A 23,650-nucleotide genomic window follows, 5' to 3' on the forward strand; every position below is an offset into this window, starting at 1 on the left:
GCACCTGAGCTGTACTGGAGTCACGGAGGGACTTGGCAGGGAGTCACTGGAGAGACATCAATGGACAGAACAGAATAAGGAGTAGATAAAGCAATGAGATTTGTTTTGCTGTATTTGCCGCCTCCTTCTAAGTCCTTAAAGAGCATAGGTAAAAGACCCAGGAGGAACTGTAACCCTTCTGCCAGGTGGAGTTGGCAGCAACAAAGACTGCATTCAATATCTAGGAGTTCCTCTTAACAAAACAACACAGACCCAGCTTGTGGCCCTACCCAATAATCTGGGAAAACTAAACACCACCCCGGATGCCTCTAAGAGGCAACACTTCCTCAATTGCATGTATTGAATCTACATATAATAAACTTTTATTGGAAAGGGAACTCGGCATTAATTTGGGACAACACCATGACCACATTCAAATGTATGTAACCAAAAGCAAACGCCGAACCCACTCTACACTGGGCTGTGTCCTTTGCCTCAGTTTCCCACTTCGTGGTGTGAAAATCTGAACAAATGTCCCTTTAACATGTCACTCCTCTTGCCCTCTGCTGCACCCCACTCTTGGTTGTCTTTAGTCCGCAAAGACCCAGTGTTCACAGGTAAATTCACATGGGTCCACCTCCCACCCCTGAGCAGAGTGTGGAGACCTTTGCTGCTGCCTCTGCACCTGGCTCACTGTTGCTATGGTTATCACTGCTGCCTCTCATCTCTGCTGCTGGTTGCTGCTCCCTGCCACTTCTGCAATGGAGCTTTCTGAACTTCCCCCCGCTTAGCTCAGCTCTTCGTGATTTCACTGTGTAGCAGGGAACCCCTGGGCTGCTGCCTCTCTGTCTTTCATTGCAGCGCTGTCCTGCTACCAAGTCTAAGGCTTAGCTCCTAGACCTGCTCATCAGTCACTTCGGGTCTTGTTTCTGTTCAGTAATTACTAGGACTTTCCAATCAGCTACCCTCAAACACAGGAAAGAGGAAGGGTCCAATGGCGTCTAGGACTCTTTAGGCAGAGATCACACCATCTGGTACAAACACCTGTCTGCACCCCTCATCTTCGGTGGGATTTGGCACCCCCACCCTCTGCTTAGCAAGTGAGGTTGAGTTTAGGCTGACCTCCCCCCCCTCAAATAGGACATGCTAAGGACAGTCTGTGGCCCTTTACTCTTCCAATAAGTATAACATTTCATTGTCCCTGCATTCCAATTTAATTTATTATTAAAGCTAATGTTAAAATTATCTAATACACAGGTTAAAGAGTTTCTATACAACTGGGTATAATGCTTAAATTATCCAAAAGTACAAAGTTTGGTTAAAAGGTCATAAATACATAATCTGCAATATCCCAAATTAAGGTTAATGAATTTAATGATACAGTTTAAATATTAGCATCCAAATAGTCAGATACATCACTCATAAACAGTTATACTGAAAGTAGCTTATGGAATGCAAATATAGTAATGAGTGTAGGTTGTCCCTCAGGAAATGCAATCCCTCAGAGAAGTATTTCAGTTACTTTCCCGACGTTGCTTCTCAATGGCACTCTAGATCATTTTCCCCTGGTATTGCCAATGTCCGGTGATATGATCTAAATAGATGTCCCTTGACCAACTTCTATCGTCCGATACCATGAGTGATGTGTAACCCAAAACTAGCCAAAATTGATAACTTTGGCAAAGCTGCTCTAGCTGCAGAAGGCAGGCTGGGAAGGAGGTGGGGTACAGCCTCTGAGCATTAATGTAGGCAAGTAGGAGCAGCATGGTTGGCCTTTTTTTTTTTTTTTTTTTTTCCTCTCAGAGTATCACTGCCTCTGTAGACAGGTCTGCTGCCAGAGTATAGAGTTGAGGAGAAAGTACTGGCTTGTGAAAACCAGAGAAGCTGCAGGCTGTACAGAGGCAATGACTATTGCCACACAATGCCCCTAGTGCAGTGGTGGGCAACCTGCGGCCCGTCAGGGTAATCTTCTGGCGGGCCGCGAGACGGTTTGTTTACATTGACTGTTCATAGGCACAGCCACCCACACCTCCCAGTGGCTGCTGTTCGCTGTTATAAGTGCAACTGTGAAAACTTTAATTAAAAATAAAAATGCTTAAAACTCTTTGTTCAACTGGAAATTTATATTGAAAAAGCTTAAAAATAAACCTCAATATTACCCATTGAAATTATACAAAAAAGCAAATTTTGCAAGCTTTTTATTACTATATAATTTTGTACTATGATGAAAACAAAAAAAAAATTAAAGAGAAAAGAAGGGGATGCTCATTTCTGCATGGCTGGCGTGATGTATGGTAGTATGGGCTGCCATTGAGTTAAATGCTGACAACAAAGATCCTGGAATGAACCCCAGTGTAGTCTGTAGCAATCCATCTTGTCCCTGAATTCCAGCAGATGCTTTGTACATTTCACAAGTTCTAAAGCATTTATCTAGGCTTCCACACATGGGATCGACCTGCTTTTCCAATTCATCAGTATTATCATTCTGGCAGGCAATATGGCCCTTAAGAAAAACTATCCCTTTTCCCAACAGCTCGCAGTGTTACTTAAAAGGAGTGCCAGTGAATTAATTCCTGTAACAATTCCAAGCAGCATAGTAATTCATCTCACTATTGCATTACAAAAGGGATTTTTACGTGAGAATCCAAAAACATATGTGGGAGTGTGGCTTTGTTTCCCATGAACTTCTAACATCTTGGCTCTGGAACTTCAAGAAATCCGATTAAGCATTAGTATTGAATTACCCTGATCCAATGGCCCGTGGAACAATTCTAGACTATGGGCCTGGTCCACAATTCACTGATGTCAATGGGAGTCTTTCCATTGACTTCACTGGCCTTTGGATCTAGCTTGTTATGATCAAACATAACCCAGGCAGAGTCACAAAGTATTGTCCATCCAGGAAGAAAGGAAGAGGATTTGTGTGTTTCTTCCAAAATCCGCTAAGTAGCATTTCTTTGTTTGGAGAAACGTTCAAAATTAAACCTGTGGTAAGTGAAATTCCTACTGGAACGACTTAACCCTCACCATTTATCAGTATATCAGCAAGAGAGTTAACACACATGCTTGCCAATCATGCCAGAAATGAGGGAAATTTACCAATATGCAGAAGAGGATTTATCAAAAGAGGCTTCCTGGCGCCAGGATGTATTTATTTTCACTATTCCTGCAGCTTGTGTCTACAGACTTTGGCAATCCTATGAAAGAGGATTGGTATTATCTTTTCTGCATGGACATGAGGTTAGGAGGTGTTCCAAAACTATGAGTTTTGAATGTTTGGTGCTGATAAAGCTACATCATTGATGTTCAAGTAGTACTGTGTCATTGTATGACTCACTCAATGTGGGAGGGGGGCGGGGTGTGTATATGAGTTTTTTGGGAGATTAAATCCCCTAAAACATTGTAGCTGCTTTAACAAAAGTCATCTTCTCCCTCCCCCCCCCCACATCTTGGAGGAATTCCATTAATTGTCTGTCAATTCTTTTGAGTAGCTACTCAGAAATATTCACGGGTAGCATGCTAAGCAAATAGTTCAGTTTGGCATGATGTTCATTGTTGTGATAATCCTCTCACATAATGAGGAAAGAAGCAAGTTTATCTTTCTGTGTCAGCCGGAATTTTACTGAGAGGAAGTTACTTGAGCTAATGGAAATAGTGGCAGTAGTTAACCATACTTGCGAAATATTTCAATGTCTCCTTTTGCCCTCCTGTCCCCGCCCCAAAACAGCACTATTAAACTAAAGCTTGTGTACAAAATCAAGACAATGGCATTACACCTGATTTCTTCCAGTTGATTCTAACCGCCTTCCCAAGAAACCTTCCATAACCCTAAAAAGTCACTGAGCTAAAAAAAGTTAAAGCAGTATTTTCCTGTGCTTCGTTTATCTAGAAACCAGACTGGATGGACATTCCCTCAGAGCAAGCTACAATGGTGCAGGATGTCCATATTAACAATCCTAGATGGTTATCTTTGATTGTTAGTCATACTAAACTTCCTGGGCAGATCTTTAATGGAGCTATGTCTGTGTACACTAGCTTTGGATCTCAGAGGGCAGATCCGTGAGTTGCCTGGCCAATTGCTGCACCTATCCTACAATTTCCAACACAGCTCTGGTTCCTGTTAATGTGGTTCAGATAACTGAGGTAGGACTACAGGACATTCATCCATTAGTTCATTCCTCTGGGTTTCCATATTCTCTTCACCCTGGTTAAGTGTACATCTCTTATGTAAGCAGAGTCAGGATGAGCTTTACCCTGACATCTGGTGGTGGGTTGTGGAAAAGAACTTCAGGGGCTGATCTCATTTGCATAGGCACACCCACCCCGCCTAGATGGTCACTTTGGCTGCTGTATGAGCCCCAGTTTCTCTGTTATTGGGGCAGGAAGAATAAACTGTTATCCTGATTATGTGAATCAAGGATAGTGGAACTGTACTTGGCCTTTTGTTATGATGGAGGGACTTGCCATCAACTAAGCAGCACTCGCTAGTCAAGGGTCATGGGTTCCAAAACCCAGTGCATTGAGAGGCTGGGGATAGGTATTAGTACCTGGTGGTATGGGCCCGAAACACCAATTGCACCGTCTTTTCTCTCTCTACTGTGGAATATCAGAGCTAATTTTGATTCTATTAGGAGTCTAGTTACAGACTGCTGAGCTGAATTCACTTTGGGCCAACAGTGGGTCAGCACTGAGGTTCCCCTACTACAAGCTGAAATCACTAAAGAGCTAAAGTCACTGAGCGCTGTGTTAAGCAGTGCAAGGATCTGAAGATATATATTGTGGGATGGCTGGCAGAGCAGAGCAGTTTGCAGGATGGCTGGAGTGGCTCACGGGACAGCTGGCAGAGTGAAGCCCCATGGAGAGGCAGGGCAGTTGGCTTTGGACCACATAAGGTGCCCCTTAACTCCCCTCCCTCACCCCCCCCCATTTCCACCCAGGGTGGGAGGTAAAACTCTGCAGATAAATTTTTGAACTCTGGGGCTGCACTGACCAGGGACAGAGACTTGCTTGGGGTGGTTTGTGTTAATAATCCTGTTGGCATTATGTTGGGGAAATACCACCACATTGTTTCTCTCTGTTATTAAAAGGCTTTTGCTACACACAGACTCTGTGTTTGCGAGAGGAGAAGTATTGCCTCTTAGAAACGCCAATGGGGGGTGGTATATATATATTGTCCCAGGTCACTGGATGGGGGCTCGAGCCGGTTTTGCATTCCGTTATTGGAACGGAACCCCTAGATACTGAACCCAGCCCTTGCTGCCAACTCTGACAGGCAGAAGGGTTACACTTACATAAAACTAACCTCTTTCAAAATATTTGCAGTTCTCTAACAATTTGTTTTACAGATCAGTAAGTCAATCTTCTAGTGTCTGTTGAAATATTCTGTATACGACATTTCTCTTCCACTAAGTAAGATTGTGGTCTGTACATAATAGTACTCAAACTCATCCCTCTTTTCTCCCCCATTTAATTCTAGATGCTGATGCTAAAATCAGAGTGAGACTCTAACTTGAACCTTGGATCAGAGGTTCACTTGTGAATTTCAAGAAGGAGGTGAGTGTTTGGATATAAGTCTGTGAATTTCAACTCATTCCTGTGGTTCAGGTTCTGGGTTGGCTCTAAAGCCACAAGAGGACTTTTCCTAGTTCATGCTGGAATACAGACGAAATCTAGCAAGAACAGCTGAATTCATGAGATTTCTGGGTGGGCAAAAAATCTCCCAAGAGCAGTTTGATATTTTGGAGCTGTCTAATTTGGACATGAACCATGGACAACCTTGCACCCTAGCCTAGCATAAACTAATCCAGATCCACATTTGAGCACTACCTTCATGGTCCATCTCTAGCTAAAAGGATTTCAGTAAGGATCAAAACGTTGAGGTTCTTTGATTCGCTGGAACTTGGCCTGACTCAGATGAAGTTTTCAGTTGTTACATTCACTCCTCCAGGCTTTTTCTTTTTTATATAGTCATTAACCTGTGTACTGTCACCAGAAGGGAGGTGTGATGCTGTGATGAATTTCTCCACGTTCTAAATCAAATGAAAACCTGTGACTGAATCATCTTCAATTAAACACGCCACATGTACCCTAAAGAGAGCAAGTGATTTAGCAATTGTATTATTCCCCCACCCGCAAATAAAATTTTACACAAGATTTATTGCAAACTTGTACGTCTACAACTCATTAACTATCGTAAGTGGTTGATTTAAGGAACTGGCAATAGATGTAAACTGGACTGCATTTTAGGTTAATGGTTTGAATCTGAATGGCCCAAAAGTTGTTCTGGTCAGTAGCCATTCAGAATTGCTAGGGCTTAAATATTCCTGTGGCATATCCTGCCTCCTTCCTGACAGCCACATCTCTGTCAACATGTACTGAGGCTGAGGCACTTCTGAGAGCTTGTCCTCAGTTTGGTTTTCTCATACTTGCACTGTTGTCTGTGTACTATCAATAATTGATCTTATTATATCAGATCACTTAGTGATTATATTTTACTGGGATTTAACATTGATCATCCACAATATCTCCAAGCATTTAATTAAATTTTTATTCTTTTAAGCAATTACAGCATATCTTCCAAGGGTATATTCTCTCTCTCGATGTGTATGCATAATACTTGTTAATGGTAATAAGCATTACTTGTACACAATGTGAAGAGATTATTACCCTTAAATGCTATATTTAGATTTACATCTGTTCTATCTGGTTGTAAAATCCTTCAGATTCAAAATATCTGGGTATAGTGGCTATTTATCACTCCCAACTAATTTTAAAGAAACAAAACCAAGAAGAACCATGGTTTTTTAGGACCTACAAGGTTTTGTGCCCTATTGTTAGAGGTTGGAAAGGCAGAACAATTAACTATATTCCTGGTACTGTTGTGACGACACTGATACCAGCAAACTACCATCAATGATGCTAGTGCACAATTAATGTAAAATTCCAAATCTAATGACTGAATTTTATACTAATGTATTCATTTTGGTTCCACCAACAATTGGAGAAAAACATGGCAGTTTAGCAGGGAAATAACATTTGCACCTTTCTAAGGGAATTTTATAATAAAGAATTTTAAAAAATAAAATCCTATTTTTAGACAGGAGCAGGGAGTGGTCCTTTTTATACCGATTATGCAAAATGTTTTAAATATACATCGAGGAAGATTTTCAAAGGCGTCTGTGGGAGCCAGACACCAGCTCCCATTGACATTCATTGGGGCTGGCCTCCTAACAGCTCTTACTGCCTTTGACAACTGTCCCCATAGAGCTCCCATGTGGCCTGCATACCTGGGCAGGGGAGTAATGTGCCCCCTTACTTCTCTGCACAGGCTACCAGCGCAACAGGTCGTAATGTGGAGGGGAGGTCATCTACTTCCACTCTTGTGCAGGTGACTGGGCAGTGGGGGGAGCCCATGCTCTGATCCCCATCTCCTCCCTTGCAACACACAAGCCCGCAAGGCAGAGTCAGCAAGGAGGGGTAAGTCAGCTGCACTGGATAAAGGTTGGCATCACTTTCCTCCCCCTGGAGCAAGAAGAAAATAGGGACTGACTTGTGGCTCGCGATCAGTTTGGTCTCTGCTCTGCTCGTGAGGCAGTCCAGCTACCCAAGCCCCCTACTCCTAGCAGACCACTCACAAGTAAACAAGAATTACCGTAGTATGAAAACCTGTGGATAGCCTGTTACACAGGGGATCTCATGCTCTGAGTGTTGCAAATGATATACAGAGGGCACCAGCAGCACAGCAATAAGATGAGAAATAATGTAAGAAATAGCTATTAAATTCTATAGAGCTAATTCTGGCCTCCAGTATTCATGTCAGATCACACTGAAGTCAGTTAGATTTGTGCATTAGACCATAATCTGACCCTTAATACCAAAATACATTTCACAGTTTATATGTGGCAAGACCTGTGCTGAGGAAAATGAGTAGTTTTCCTTTAAGTAATAGAAGCATTTCATATTGCTTTACTGGTATCTTTAAAAACTACTTGAAAGGACAGTGGGGTTTTTTTTCAGTTGCATCTGTACACAAAAGGAAAATCAGTCTTTCTCAAACTTCATAAAAGTTTAAAACAAAACTTGCTGTTTGTATTTATTTGTTTAGTAGAACTCTTCGGAGCCTTCAAACGGAATTGTTTTCTTACCAACCTTCAATTAACAACAAATCATAGAGCATCAAACTGATCCGTTATATTTTTCATACACCAACAAGCAAATCTAATTTTCAACAGTTTGACTTGAAACTCTCAGTTGCTCATGTTTCAGTCCTTAGTGTAGGTGATGACAATATTTCACTAGTTCTCCAGTTACCGTAGGGTTTACCAGGCTAAGACAGGACCTAAATTTCTATAAATTAAAAAAATCAAAACAGAAGTCCCCTTTGTATTAAAAACAAACAGAAAACCTTTAAATCTTCTTTATATGTCAAAAACAGTCAACAGTGCCTCGAGCCAAATATAATATAGATAATTTGCAAAATATCTTTAAGGAGGCTCTCCACTGCCCAGCTAAAATTTCCAACTGTGTGGCCTAATTCAGTGCCCTGGGGTGCAGAACCATCTGAGACACTTTTTTGCAGTTTGAGATTTAATCTCAGGGATACCCTTTGCAGAGCTATTTTGGACCCTTCAGTCTCTGTAAGGCCCAGTCTTGACTAGGATTTAAAGGTGTGATATCTCATGGGAGCTAGCTTGACCTAACAAATACCTAGGACTTTAGTCAAAAGGAGGGAATTTGTACTTTAGTGTGTACTTAAGTTGGTTGGGCTACTCAATCGGTTTAGCACACGCTAAAGTACCACTTGCCTTGTGTTGACTATATCCTACTCCACAAAAGGCTTAAAGGCCTCCACAAGGTGGGAGGCAGTGGAGATTAGGGAGTGTGTGTGCACACACATGCAGTAGCAAACATGTTAAGAATATACAACTATAACTTTACTGAAACCAATATCTGAGCTGGGAGCCCACAGGAGGAATTAACAACCATTGCACACACGCCTGCCAATGATTTCTTTGATTGAACCAATGACTGCAGACACTTGAGCCCCTGTATTCAGAAGGGTGGTCACTAGAGACTGAATTCAGCTAGGCTTCCTTTTGTTTCGCAAAAGAGCCACAGCCATGGAAGAATGATAACTTTGAGATATGGAACAGGCTCATGTTCTTAACAAGGGATTTTAATGCATTTAGTAAAAGAATTGGAACACACAGGACATGATTTTCATAAACGTGGGCACAGAATTGCACACCATGGTTGCAAACTGTGTTTGCACAGTAATTGGCTAGTTAGATGTAAACAACCCTTTTTTTTTTTTTTGTGCACAGTCCCTGTATCTTCATGCATAAATCTGTGCTTACATTTTTTTTCAAAGCCAAAAACAAACCAAAAAACCTCAGAAGCCCACAGGTTTACACAGTAATAGAAACAGTTCATGGGTTTAGAGTAAAACAATAGTTTGGATACATTTATGTATAACAAAGCAGATACCTTCTCCATCTTAAAGCTTCTGCACCTGTCCTGGGGGGAAGATCCCTGGGTTTAACACATTTCTATCTGGCCCACTGCACAGGGTGTTCAAGCTGTAGAACAAACATCTATTTGCAAAGCGTCTCCTTTTTACTTATTTGCAACAGAAAATCCGTTGTGAAGTCTTTTGTTGTTACCCAGGGTTCTTTCAACCCAAAGCTCTTGGTAACTTTTACTCTGTGCGAGGTGGTGTCAGGAAATAAATCAGGGGAGACACGGCCGTCCGACCGATAGATGGCTGGCACAAACAGGGCAACACAAGAGTGCTTTCACTTAAAGCTAAACTTTGCTTAGTCTCAAGCAGTAACACATGTCCGCAACAGGTTAGTAAAACACCCCCAACCCTTGATAATTACCAAAGCTGAATGTGGCTCTCGAGTGGCATAGCGACAGGCTTCCAGTGGCCAAATCTTCCGTCTGCCAGTGGAGACTGCAAGATGTATCCAGAGGGAGAGTCCAAAAACAAGTCCAACTACCTCAAACTTTTCCCTCTTATTTATACTTTAGTAATAGAATGACATGTCCCTTAAAGAAAACTTAAGTAAGCAGATTCAATAGTCAAGCAAGAGGTTCCTTCTGATTATTGATTAACCAGGTGTGGGTTTTTCCAGAGTTTGCAGCCTTGAGGCCCCAAAAGACATTCCTGGGGCACATCCTGCTCTTTGAAAATGCACGTATCAGCCACTTCAACACAATTCTTATCAGGAAGGACGCAGGGTCAAGCTGCCCTTTCTGTGGCACCCAAAACTCCCCCTCTCTATGAAGTCCTAAATGGTTTAGGACTGAGTTACCTGAGAGCGGTCACTTCTCTTCATGTACAATATACAGCTGAGATCTGCAGAGGCTCTCAAACTGAAATCCCCTCAATAGAGATGAGGAATCTGTCATTATGGTATTCTCTGGGAGAACATTGGAACTTTGGTCTGGATAGGTTATCCCACTGGACATGCTGCAAAGGGCCAAAAAGTTGTGAGGTTTGGGCTTATTTTATCTTCATTAGCTAGTGGGTGTCTGTCTCAAGATGCGGGACAGAGGCCCAATATAAGTTTCCTATCTTAGTAGGATAAACTGAGACTGGGATGGGCACCTATAGTTTTATATTTTATACTTATAACAGAAAAAATAGTTTTCAGAAGCAGGTAAAGTTCCTCCTAAACATTCTCAGGAGGCAGGGCAGATGTTTAGCAAGCAGGGTATGCACAAGGCGCACACCCTCTTCCATGCGCCTCCCCACCCCTTCTTTTTCAGTGGGGCTCCAAGCTGCTGCCCGATGGTGAGGTGCTGTGGAATTGTAAGGCCTCTGCTTGACCTCTGGAAACCAACCCTGCTTTTCATCTCACTACAGTGGTGTAAATCCAGTGTAACTTCACTGAAGTTGGTGGAGTTGCACCAGCATAAAAGTATGTGAAAAGATAACCCAGAATCTACCTTTGCAATGGGACCTGGCTCTTATGGTGCGTGAGAGCTGTAGCTGACAGCAAGCTTGCTACTTGCTCTAGTGGGCACATGCTAAAAATAGCAATGTGGACATTGAGGCACCAGCTGAGGCTCTGGCTGGCTGAGCTTGGGTGGCCAACCTGACCGTCCACCTTGGTACCACAACATCCATAGTGTTATTTTCAGAGTGGGAGCACAAGCCCTGCTAGCGCAAGTTTCTCTGCCTGGGCTGGGAGGCTCGCTCCTAGCTGTAGTGTAGACGTGCCCCAAGGGGCTTGTTGTAGACTCACAGAGAGGCCTCACTTTTAATTTGTTAAACTGGTGCTTCTCCCCCCACCCCCGATGCACCTACTTGTGCTATTTCATATTAACCCACAGTGATTCGGGAAAAAACAAGAAAATTCCCTGCCATTTTCTCCAGTGTTTTGATCAAATGTCAGACATTTTCTCCTTTATTTTCCCACTGGCCTTGATGAATGGCTGGGGGGAACAGAGTGATGGAGTAGGGAGAGGGAAATAGCAGCAACTTCCTCTGAAAAAGATGTAACCCAAGCAATCTCCAGCTGGATTTATAAACAGACGTAATATGTTGAATGTAGCATTTATTTTAGAATAACCAGCCTGGCAGGGTAATGTGCAGTTTGATCTGAAAATAAGAAAAGTGGCAGATAAGAATAGGATACTGAAATAAGATTTTCCGAGACACAGGGAAGCACACACAGAATAGCAAAACTCATGAAATGGAAGCACACCTACTAGGTGGGGGTCCTGGTTCCTTTTATTCCTTCTCAAGAAAAGAAGTGTCTGTATTTATTTATTTATTTTTATTAAAACAGAAAGCTCCACAGTACTTGATGTATGGATTCAATATCTGTGCAACGTGTTCAAACTGAAAGCGACATCATTAAATGTCAAAGATGTTAACGCACTTTACTTCTTACTAGCATAAAACTGGCATTATCTCACCAGGTACGACACATCCCACTTGCAATTCAGTATCTCGACTTCATGGTCACTCTGCCTCCAGAAGGCAGCAGACAATGCCTCTAACTGTAGTGTCCACACGGATCCTAGTGCTCGGCCCTAACATATGCACTCATACATACTTAACGACAGTTCCAGGAAAATGTGAAACATGCTTGTTATGCAGAGAACCTGCTAGCTGATTATTTAAACATGCATTATGAAGTCATGACTTTATACCACTTATGAAATCACAAGGCATAAATTTCTCCCCTTTTTCTCCATATCACAATGAAGTGAATTTGAGGACCTGTTTGGAGAGAACGAGCACTGGCTTGTAACCATATTCAACAATGGACTGTTCTAACCTTCATCTCCTAGAATTGTCCTATCTGTTACATGCCTGAAGCTACTACCCACTAAAGGACTTCACATATTTGAATATTTAAATTGAAAGAAACAGATTTGGGAGAAACTACATAAATCTATTATTGTAGCTGGAATATCTTTCTCCTTTAGGCAGAGAAGATAAATTGCCACAAAAAGTGATACCAAGTTGGTTTGATTATTTCACTGCATCAAATACATCATGCTCTCTTAATCTCTCTGCTTTCAAGTCAAAATTAAAGAATTTTACTATAACCATAATAGACATTATCATTTGCATATATTTCATCTCAAAAGAGACTTTTAAAGTTAGGTAATGCTTAAGTATTTAATTGTTCTTCACATCAATGAAATATCAAATTATATGCAGAAACCAAAAGGATTCTCCCAGTAGATAGCAGTGACTGGCCCATTATCTGACAAGGACAGAATCAACAAGTGGAAGACTTTACACCAGGCAAGGAAAAAACAATTGTAAGAAACTGAGTGACACTGTGAGCATCAGGCAGCAGTTCCTAATTTGTTCATTACAGGAATTGGGGGGATTCTTCTCTGCTGAGTGTTGATTTGAAGAATTGCAATGTTTTACCTTGACAATCCTGATGCACTTGCATGAGAGGAAAGTGATCAGGAACAGCCAGCATGGATTCACCAAGGGAAGGTCATGCCTGACTAATCTAATCGCCTTTTATGATGAGATAACTGGTTCTGTGGATGAAGGGAAAGCAGTGGATGTATTGTTTCTTGACTTTAGCAAAGCTTTTGACACGGTCTCCCACAGTATTCTTGTCAGCAAGTTAAGGAAGTATGGGCTGGATGAATGCACTATAAGGTGGGTAGAAAGCTGGCTAGATTGTCGGGCTCAACGGGTAGTGATCAATGGCTCCATGTCTAGTTGGCAGCCGGTATCAAGTGGAGTGCCCCAAGGGTCGGTCCTGGGGCCGGTTTTGTTCAATATCTTCATAAATGATCTGGAGGATGGTGTGGATTGCACTCTCAGCAAATTTGCGGATGATACTAAACTGGGAGGAGTGGTAGATACGCTGGAGGGGAGGGATAGGATACAGAAGGACCTAGACAAATTGGAGGATTGGGCCAAAAGAAATCTGATGAGGTTCAATAAGGATAAGTGCAGGGTCCTGCACTTAGGATGGAAGAATCCAATGCACCGCTACAGACTAGGGACCGAATGGCTAGGCAGCAGTTCTGCGGAAAAGGACCTAGGGGTGACAGTAGACGAGAAGCTGGATATGAGTCAGCAGTGTGCCCCTGTTGCCAAGAAGGCCAATGGCATTTTGGGATGTATAAGTAGGAGCATAGCGAGCAGATCGAGGGACGTGATCGTTCCCCTCTATTCGACATTGGTGAGGCCTCATCTGGAGTACTGTGTCCAGATTTGGGCCCCACACTACAAGAAGGATGTGGATAAATTGGAGAGAGTCCAGCGAAGGGCAACAAAAATGATTAGGGGTCTAGAACACATGACTTATGAGGAGAGGCTGAGGGAGCTGGGATTGTTTAGCCTGCAGAAGAGAAGAATGAGGGGGGATTTGATAGCTGCTTTCAACTACCTGAAAGGGGGTTCCAAAGAGGATGGCTCTAGACTGTTCTCAATGGTAGCAGATGACAGAACGAGGAGTAATGGTCTCAAGTTGCAGTGGGGGAGGTTTAGATTGGATATTAGGAAAAACTTTTTCACTAAGAGGGTGGTGAAACACTGGAATGCGTTGCCTAGGGAGGTGGTAGAATCTCCTTCCTTAGAGGTTTTTAAGGTCAGGCTTGACAAAGCCCTGGCTGGGATGATTTAACTGGGAATTGGTCCTGCTTCGAGCAGGGGGTTGGACTAGATGACCTTCAGGGGTCCCTTCCAACCCTGATATTCTGTGATTCTGTGATTCTGTGACACTAAAAACAACCATTGAGCTAATACTAATTAATTGATTATTGTTGATGTTAACATCACAAGCCTGGCAAGCTCATTCCAAAATGGTGAGAGCTGGGTTTTGTATGGACTTCTTTAGTATACATTGTTGGTGAGCATTCTGATTTAATTGCTAATGCAGATTTAATATTGCCCACATTTTCTAACTCAGGGTTCGGGAGGAAGTGAGCAATAATTGGAATTCTTCATAATAGGATTTACTATGTACATTTTCTTACCATTGATGAATTGCATAATAAGCCACTTGAAAACTTTCTTTCTAACACTCTTGTTGCTGTCACGATTAAGCTTTCTCTGCTTACCCTCCCTTTCTATGCCTCGCTGTAGCCCATATAGACAAGCTACAACCTGGCAATCAGTAAGTGTAGGCATTTCATTTGCAGTTAATTCAGCCCTTTCTAGCCATTTCCCCCAGGACATTATGGCTGTGAATATAAATGGTGAATTTTTATGTGTGCTAGAACTCAGTGAGATGCAAGCACCAAGTAGATATTATCTGATACCACTGTGTCAGTAAGAGTTAAATCTTTTTGACAATTCAATGGTTCCCTTTGGGTTTGCACAAATGGCACCTGTTGTTGAAGTCAATAGAGCTTACAATTTAATTTCATCTGCCTGCAAACAATCTCTCTCATTAGGGGGTGAAATGATGATAGAATTCACTGAGGCATGCAGGTTCACTTTCTACAGGGCAATACGTAAGTACAGTCATCATTTTCAGCAAAGGGAGGCATGATTATCCTGGAAACTGATGGTAAAGAAGAAGAGAGAGAATCTTCAGAAAAGCATTGTAAAAAAGCCAAGCTCTGCAATTTCACTACATTTGTCATTTGGTGCCAATTTGCAGTCTAATTACTGTGTTTAACAGGATCTGAAAATGTAGTAGTCCAAATGACAGGTAAATGGCTTTTTCCATACATTAGAAATGAACTCATCAGCTTTCGGCAGTAAGTATATGTAAGACTGAAGACTCTGTTCCTTTGCCTCCCAACTTTTCATTCGATTTGGTTCATTGTTTGTAAAAGGAAAATACCAGCACATTTATATCAAAAGGTGGGTGGTTGGCTGGCTGGACAGGCAAATAAATATGTATAAAATAACCTGGGTCATGCTCGTTCCTGGGAGAAACTAGTTGAAGTTGATGGGCTTACATCAAAAATGAAGTTTAACCCTAGATCATGACAATTCCCAGACAAAAAGCTTTGTTCAGCTGGATTCAAGGTTGAGAGAATGGACCTTTTTAAAGTGTTTTATTTTCAAGATATAGTAGATATTAAAAACCCAACCATTAGGAATGCAGGAGCAAGGTTAAACATAATCCCTCCTGCTTTAAACATTCAAATGTCAGAAAATGCAGCTAGGGCTCCTCGGATAACCCTTAACTCTACCCCTTGAGCAATTTCATCATTTTATCTTTTCCCCTTATAACTACTTTGAGATTAATTATTTCTGGGTCAGGTCATTTTTCTAAGGGCTTTAAAAAGTATTTAATCATAAGGGCTAGATGATAAATTTGGACAAGAAATGACTAATACTTTCATGTAAGGGCATAGTGTAAAATTACACCATAGTCCTTTGTTTCTCCTCTGTACCAAATATGAATTACTGACAAATTAGCAGGTTTGTCTTATACACACACCAGGAAGCGCCCCCCCAAAAAGCAAAAATTGTGGAATTTCACTGTTCAGTGACAGCACTTCTGTTGCATCCCATCCCTCTTCCAGCATTTTGCATTGTCCAGTTAGATTGAGACACTCTCGTGAGGGGATTATAATCTTCATTTCTGACTGTCAAGCACCTACCTGTGGGTGGCTGGCACTATATACAGATAATAGATAATATGTTAATGACAATCGCATGTATTCTGGTTTCAATCAGAATTCCCCATTCATCTCATTGGGACATACTGCTTAAGCCCTGGTAGCATCAGCTGGTAGAGTTAGTCAATAAATTCATTCAGAGATTGGTGGGTTGTTTTTTGTGTGTGGAAAATGGCTTTTTTTAAACAGAAATTTGTGTGGAAAATACCTGTTTTGATTAAATAGTTAAATATTAAATTACAAAACCCCAACCCCCCTAAATTGATCAGTTATTGGCTACCAAACATTTTTCTAAAAACATTCTTTTTGTTGGGAACTGACCAAAATATTTTGGCCAGTTGGCCAAGAGTTTTGAGTTTTACTGAAAATTGTCATCCAACTAACCTGTTTCACTTTTTGGTTGCTGAAAGTTGAGAAACATTTTGTTTTTTAATCAAAACGCTTTATAGAGAAATTGTAACAAACTTAGTTTTGTTAAAAATGTTTGTGGAGGAGGGAATTTCCCTCTGAGCTGGCTCATAGTTATGATTGTTTAAGATGCTGTTACCTGATGCAAATTCCCTATATTGCTGTACACTGTTTCACAACACGCAGTGGTATTAATCATATGTGAGTGGTACTCACTATAAAAGGTATATGTCATAGATTAAAGGGGACAGCTTCCCCCGTTTTAGACCTCAGATTTGATCTACCTTAAAAAATGTTTGAATCAAGTGAATGATATACTGTTTCTTTGTAAACATGTCACTTTATCACAGAATAACTTTTTAAAAGGCTAATGGCCACTATGAATGCATGTAAAATTTGTTTTGTTTCATGGAGTAAGCCAGTTAAGGGACAGTAGAAGTTATTTAACAAACCTCTCTTCTAGAATTGTCCTGATGTTGTTGCGATACCATGGCTAATGGTTTTGACAAGCAAGAAAATACACAATTCTTGCCCTCCCAGGCTTCTTTTCCGTAAGAGACAAAATGGGGAAATCAATGCTGGACAAAGACAATCGGAAAAATTGGAGAGGAACTGTTTTTATTCTCAAGCTCTTAGCAAGGTATTAAAAACTCTGGAAAACAATGATGTAAAAGAACAAATACAATGAAAATCAGATTTGACAGAGTTTGTTTGATTGTGAAGCAGATCTGCTCACAAAGGTGTAGAAGCCCTTCTACAAATACAAGTTAACTAGCTGTAGCTAACCCTGGAGGAGTATGTTGAATGGATATGGCACATGACAGGGTTTTATTACTGGGCCTGCCTCTGATTCACTGTGTGATTGTAGATAAGTCACTTAACCGCCTTGTTCCCCATTTTACAGGTGGAGAGATTTGAGGCACAATTTATTATAACAATTTATATTACAATAGTGTCCAGATGCTCAAATCGAGATGGGGGCTGTATGATGCTAGGGCTGCACTACAAAAACACACAGTTAAAGACAGTCCCTGCCCTGAAATGCTTGCATTCTAAATGGACACTCCACACACAGGGTGGGAGGATAAACCAAGCCACAGAGATGAAGTGACTTGCCTAAGGTTAAAAAGCAAGTTATTGTCAGAGCTAGGACTAGCAGCCAGGTCTTTGGACTTTCAGGCTAGTGCCCTATCCACAATGCAGCTCAGCTTTTCAAAGGTCTTTGGGATCTAGGGGTGAAAAAGTGCTATATAGTTGTAAGAAGCTATTATTCACAAATTCTGCTCACAGATTACTGACGTTTGTGGAGATCCTGTGCAGAATCGGCAGTAGGGATCTGCATTGCACATAAGAGATCTGCAGTGCTAATGTGAGAGTAACGTTTTCCCCATTGTCATTATCAAACCACCATGTGTTACTAGGAAAGTGGAGGGATAGTGGCGGTGATATAGAAGCTCAAATTTTCCCAATAAATTTGTGGATCGTACTAATGGAAAGGACACCTACTGGAGGAAGTTAATAATTGCTTGTTAGATTATAAAACCTTAAGATTATTAGCTATGTGTTTATGCTTTTTCTAGGCACTAAATATAATACTGCACACATCAGTCTAATTTTAATAATATTTGTTTCAGATTTCTCCCTACTCTGGCTAGCCACCTCCCACCCCCACCCCCTGCTTGTCTGTCTATTAAATTAGTACAGACAGCAGGTGGGCCCTAAAGAAATTGGAAAACAACAGCTGAGCTGAGTTAGAGCAGACTGTGGAATCCTGCTATGGAACATGAGTTACCAACACTATTATATGGGCTGCTCAGTGAGGAGCCGCTACAGCCCCACCCCCCTCAGCACTAAAATCAGTCCCTTAATAACAAGAAGCTTTTCAAATCTAACTCAGAATGTGGTATCAAGTTCATTTTAACTCCTTCATTGACCTCGGCATACAAAGAATGGGGGGGGGGCTTGTATGGCTGGCTTCTTGGGATGTACAGTTGACATTCAGGTGTTCCTGTTGTCTCCATTAAAATAGCCAGAAAAGAATATTTTAGGTGTATTTTGAAGGGGTGAGGAAAGAGTACTTTTATTATATTCTCTTCCCTTACTGACCAAAGTTATTCTAGGAGGTGGGCTGGGTATCTGTGAGAGGGATGAGAAAAAGCTAAGAGCGCTTGTGTGCATGTGACAAGATTCAGAAGGGAGACAAAGGTAAGGACCAGTCTTGGGGTCTCAAGATCTCAGCCAAAGCAGATTGATTGTATTCCATATGCATTTAGACATGGGAGAGCAGGTTTTTCACTCCTGCGAAGACAGGGCAAAACAGAAAACAACGCTTTTGCATCACTATTATAGGAAAAAACACCCATCCTGCTACTTGGTATTGAATCTTCTGGAGGAAATTCATATCTGGTGTAACTCCCATTACCTTCAGGTTACCCCAGGGACAAATTAGACCCCATAGCTCCACTGGATGTGACAAAATACCAATTTTTCCCTTATAAGATTACATGATATTCTATAGTAATAGTACCAAACAATGTACAGCAGTAGTGGCTGTATAGTAGTATTTAGACCATTACTATCATGTGACTTTTGTTTTTGTTTTTTTGTAAAGACCTTTTAATTGTTTCTTAGTAAACCACTAATCACTTGGAGTTGCAATGTTTGCTTCTAAACCAAAATACTCTTATTCTCTAGAAAGAAAAATCTATTCTTAGCTAGCACTTATACTGAAATACTCAATACTATCAGCAAATCCAGATTTGGAATTACGTTTTTATTTTCAAAAGGAGTCAAATTCTATTGCAGGTAACTTTTTTTTTTTAATTTTTTTTATGTAGGATAAGATTGTAAAGGAGTAATCAACTCATCAACAAATTGTCAGGGAGAAGGTTAAATCGGGCCTTGTCCACATGGGAAAAATGTACTGGAAAAACATTTTTTGTTTTTCCAGCACATCTCAAATTGAAACAGTTAAAAAGATTTGGAGCTGATTTAACTTTTATTTTGGTAGAGGTTATACCAGGTTCATGTGGATAACTCGCTATTCTGATACAATTACCTACAATCTTTGAGTAAAGGAAAGGCCACAGGGGCTGTTTCAGGCGTGGTGAATACAGTCTTTCTGATCCACTGAAACTTGTGGGGGGGGGGGGGGAAAGCCCTTTTCTATTTTTTTTTAAGGGAGCCTTTTAGAACTCAATTTAAAAATCTGTTTGTGGCAAGATACTTGCTTGGGCTGGACTCAGAGAAGCCTAACTTCACTTTGTTGAGCTCCCCTGGTTTACAGATATGCCTCTTCTTAATCTTACAGTTTATATGTATCTTACTTTAAGATGGTCCTGAATGAAAACCTGGGTTCAATCAACTGAAGTGCTGGAGGGTTGAGGTTTGGGTCTGAATTGTGTGACTTAGACAGGTCTCTATTTTCAACACTATGAACTTTCTGGATTTGGAAAAAGCGGCATATAAACTTTCCCTGAAATCCACTGAACGGCTTCTGTGAACTTACTGCTAGGATTCCTACAGGAAAATCTCAGTTCACAATGGGTTAACAGAACTTTCTAGGGCACGCTGGTAGCAATCAGGGTGAGGTAGATTAGTGAAGTAGTGTGCCAGGAGCAGACAGCTGATCAGTGGCAGAGGTCAGACTGAATATTGACCATTTCTGTGTAATAAGCTACTGAAACTCCTAAAAGAAACACCTGTCCAATCTACCAAGAACACATTGTACCTATGTCTTATCCTAATTTTAGGATTCATTGCTCTATTGAGTTGAGCTGCGGCTGCTTTTAAAAACTCTGCTTCAGTCAATGCCAAAGAGGGCAACTATCCTCAGAGGATAAAGGTGCCATAAATTCTACCAATTAAGGAGCCACAATGCTTTCCTCAGAGGTGCTGTATAATCAGGCAGGTGAAAATGCCATGGTACTAACAAATGCAGAGCCAGTCTGAGTCATCCTAAACTCCTGTTCATCTGCTCACATGGGAATTTCTCACAAGGCAATTGCCTTAAAAACTGGTTCAATTTTCTATAATCCCACATTCTCCAGGGGAAAAGAATCTCCATGGGGGAGAAAAATGCTGTATCTTACAGCTACCAAATGGAAGTAAATAAGGCAACATGAAATGGGAGAATTTGAAGGTGGCTGAGTAAGGTTGCTTTAAATTCATGGTTAGATTACGTAACCTCTGCCTCAATCAGAGATGGTGTGTTTTTTTGTCACTCTGTTGGTGCATCTCTTGCAAATTACAATACCTGTAAATGCAATTTCCTTGGCTTAGCTTCCTTTACAGTAGGAAGGTCACAATCTTGGTAGGTTTTCATCATCAAGCAGTATGCCTTCCACCTGAAATCCTTTATACTTTCCAGAGGTTTGTGCTTCCTTGGAGGAAAGAAGCCTGGCTGCAGTGATTGAGTGTTTGCATGCATGTGTGTACATATACCTTCGGTTTAAATTGTTGCTCTGATGCACGTTTTAATTTCCCATAGTCACTTTTCACTTCAGGGTGTAAGTAAACCAATATATGCTACTCTTTCTTGTCTTTGAGTAACAGAATCAGGAAACTTAGACTCTCTCATTCCATTACTTTATTGGAAAGCTCTTTTAAATCGTTCTGGCCATGCAATCCAGTCACTCTCTGCTCTGCTGAATGACCCCAGTAGCAAGACAGGGTGCTATCCCAAGCCCTAGCATCTTGAACAACCTATTCATCAGCTATTTCAAAGTCACTGTTTCTTCAATGGGTTTCCTTATGCGTATACAGATTTCATTAGGTGCCAACAATTTGTCCCATTTCTCCTATTGTAGGAATTAGCAGTGGTGCTCATATTCTTTGTTAATAATAATAAAAAAAGTCCATAACTAATTCAGCACCCTAAAGTTGAAATGCAATAATTGGAACAGAGCTAAAAGAAAAAAAAATCTAATTATATACAGTTCAAGATATTTCCCCTTGGAATAGAGCTGATCTTGTCCAGATATCAAAAATTCCTCTAGTGACATGTACAGTTCTCTTTTCCAGTGTCTGATTCTCAGGAAAAGATTAATTCTTAATATTCTGAAACCATATCAGGACACAAACACAGCCCATGATATTCCAGTTCATAGCCTCTTAAAAATGTCTTCAGTTTCCATCACTGTCTAAGACTGTGGCTAGATTCTTCCAGTTCTTTCAACTCCAAACCATGGATGCTTTGTAACCATTATGTATTTGGCTGGGGATTGTGATGGTCTGATGGACAGTCCTTTTTCAGTTATTTGTGTTTCTTTCATGCTGAAATAGCTCAGAAGATGCCCTTTAGTTCAGTTATACTTAACAATGACCCACAAAGGGGCAAGGAAAGTTTTGTGCCTTTCCCCTCTGCTTTTTAATGATAAATAGGGAGAGTTTGAATTTTAAAAACCAAAACCAACCAAACCACTTTCCCCCTCTTATCTTTTATTTCCCTAATGTAAACAAAAGTAATCAAGTTTGGCCTTTCCCATCTTTGCTAGAAATCTCTTTGGAGGACCAGAGAAGTGGAGTGGCAGCGTTTTCAGTTCATAATGAATGGAGCATCAGTGTTGAATTTTATTTCTGAAGTGTATGTCAAGTTTTGGCTCAAACAAGTGTTAAAAAAACAAACAAAAATAGTGTTTATACAGTCTGACTAAAAATCCCTTCCTCTCTCAATTGCTCTTCTTTCACTTCCTTGGCATTTATGATATCATATTCCTAGTAAGTCTCCAGACATCCATATAGTGTCTTCCTGGAAAAACAAGGTAGACCACACCTCAATTTCTAATGTAAAACAGCAAACAAGAAAAGAAAACAAAACAAAAGCATGCAGTCCTCTTTTTGTGCATCTTAAAGAAACAAGATAGGACACAGGCCTATTTATTTTCTTTTTCAGATAATCTTAAAACATTGAGTGAGAAAACTAAAACCAAAATCATTGGAGAGAGAACATCATAAACTGTTATACCACAAATATAATAATCTTAAACCACTACACAAGGTAATATTGTCACTAACCCAAAGGAAAACTAATCTGGAAATGCTGGTAGGTATACATAAAACAAAGCTTTCAGAGCTTTTACAGTAACTGATACAAAGCATTTATCCTAGGGCATAGGAATAGAGCTGGGTGAGGAATAGGTTTTTTGGTTCACTGGCAATTCCAAAAAAATTGAATAAAAATTGTTTCAGGCCATGAGGAAAACTAATTTTTCAACAAATGGCGAGTGGGACGGGGGGAACTGTGTGATCTGAACTGAAACATTTCAGTTCAATTTGGAGCATTCATTTTTAGTTTTGTAATACAACAAAAGGAAATTTTAAAACCAAGTTGTTTTAAATCAAAATGTTTCACATAGAAAATGTTGAACCACCATGTTTAATTTTTGGCTTGTGTGTGTTTGTTTCAGTGTTTTTATATATATCTATATAAATAAATGGTGAAATTGATATGAATTCACAAAATGTTTGTCACCAAATCTGCATTTTTCACCAAAAAGTTTCCACTGGAAAATTTTTCCCCAGCTCTATGTAGGAAACAATGGGCTTGATTCTCATTTACATTAAGGCCGCTGTATAGCACTCTCTGTGTAAAGAGGCACTAATAGAGTGGTGAATGGGGCATTATTGTAACTGAAAATTGGGACTAGTTTAAAGTTGCAGCCTGCATAGTACTGACATGTCCACAATGTCTTCTGCAAAAAGGCACTGCTTTGGGTCCTTCTACTTTCTGATCAGAGGCCAGATCCCACTCTGTTACCCCTTTACTATGCCATTATTTCAGTGGAATTGCACTAGTGACCAAATAGAAGCATTTGGCCCAATGTAGGTGTAAGCAAAATTGAAGAGAAATATCTGAACAGTTGAGGAAAGGAGGAATAGGGTTCACAGACTCTTTCTGGCTCTGACTGGGACAGATTAAATTGCAGCTTCCATATGGGAAATTCATAAAGTTTACCTAGGGCACCAAAAATGATGTGACAAAGTACTGCACTGCCCCTTGGCATTGTTAGTGCAGGCAGTAACATATCAGAAAAGGATTCTGAAGAAACGTAACCACACACAGAGGTGATGACAAAATAGCTCAAGGCACCTGAACCATCACCTGTCTTATGAAATAGACAATCAACCTAAGAAAGGTTTCAGAGTAGCAGCCGTGTTAGTCTGTATTCGCAAAAAGAAAAGGAGTACT

At 40.7% G+C, this 23,650-nt stretch overlaps 1 long non-coding RNA gene across 1 annotated transcript in view; it reads left to right on the forward strand.

Moving 5' to 3' along the window:
- The first annotated feature begins 5,514 nt into the window (after window positions 1–5,514).
- LOC144264659 (uncharacterized) overlaps window positions 5,515–23,650 on the forward strand; it is a 35,553-nt gene continuing 17,417 nt past the window's right edge. The window contains exon 1 of the long non-coding RNA XR_013346088.1: window positions 5,515–5,532. This is a non-coding gene — a long non-coding RNA (uncharacterized LOC144264659). The remainder of the gene's footprint in view (window positions 5,533–23,650) is intronic.

The sequence above is a fragment of the Eretmochelys imbricata genome, chromosome 5, assembly GCF_965152235.1.
Source record: "Eretmochelys imbricata isolate rEreImb1 chromosome 5, rEreImb1.hap1, whole genome shotgun sequence".
NCBI classification, from domain to species: domain Eukaryota; kingdom Metazoa; phylum Chordata; order Testudines; family Cheloniidae; genus Eretmochelys; species Eretmochelys imbricata.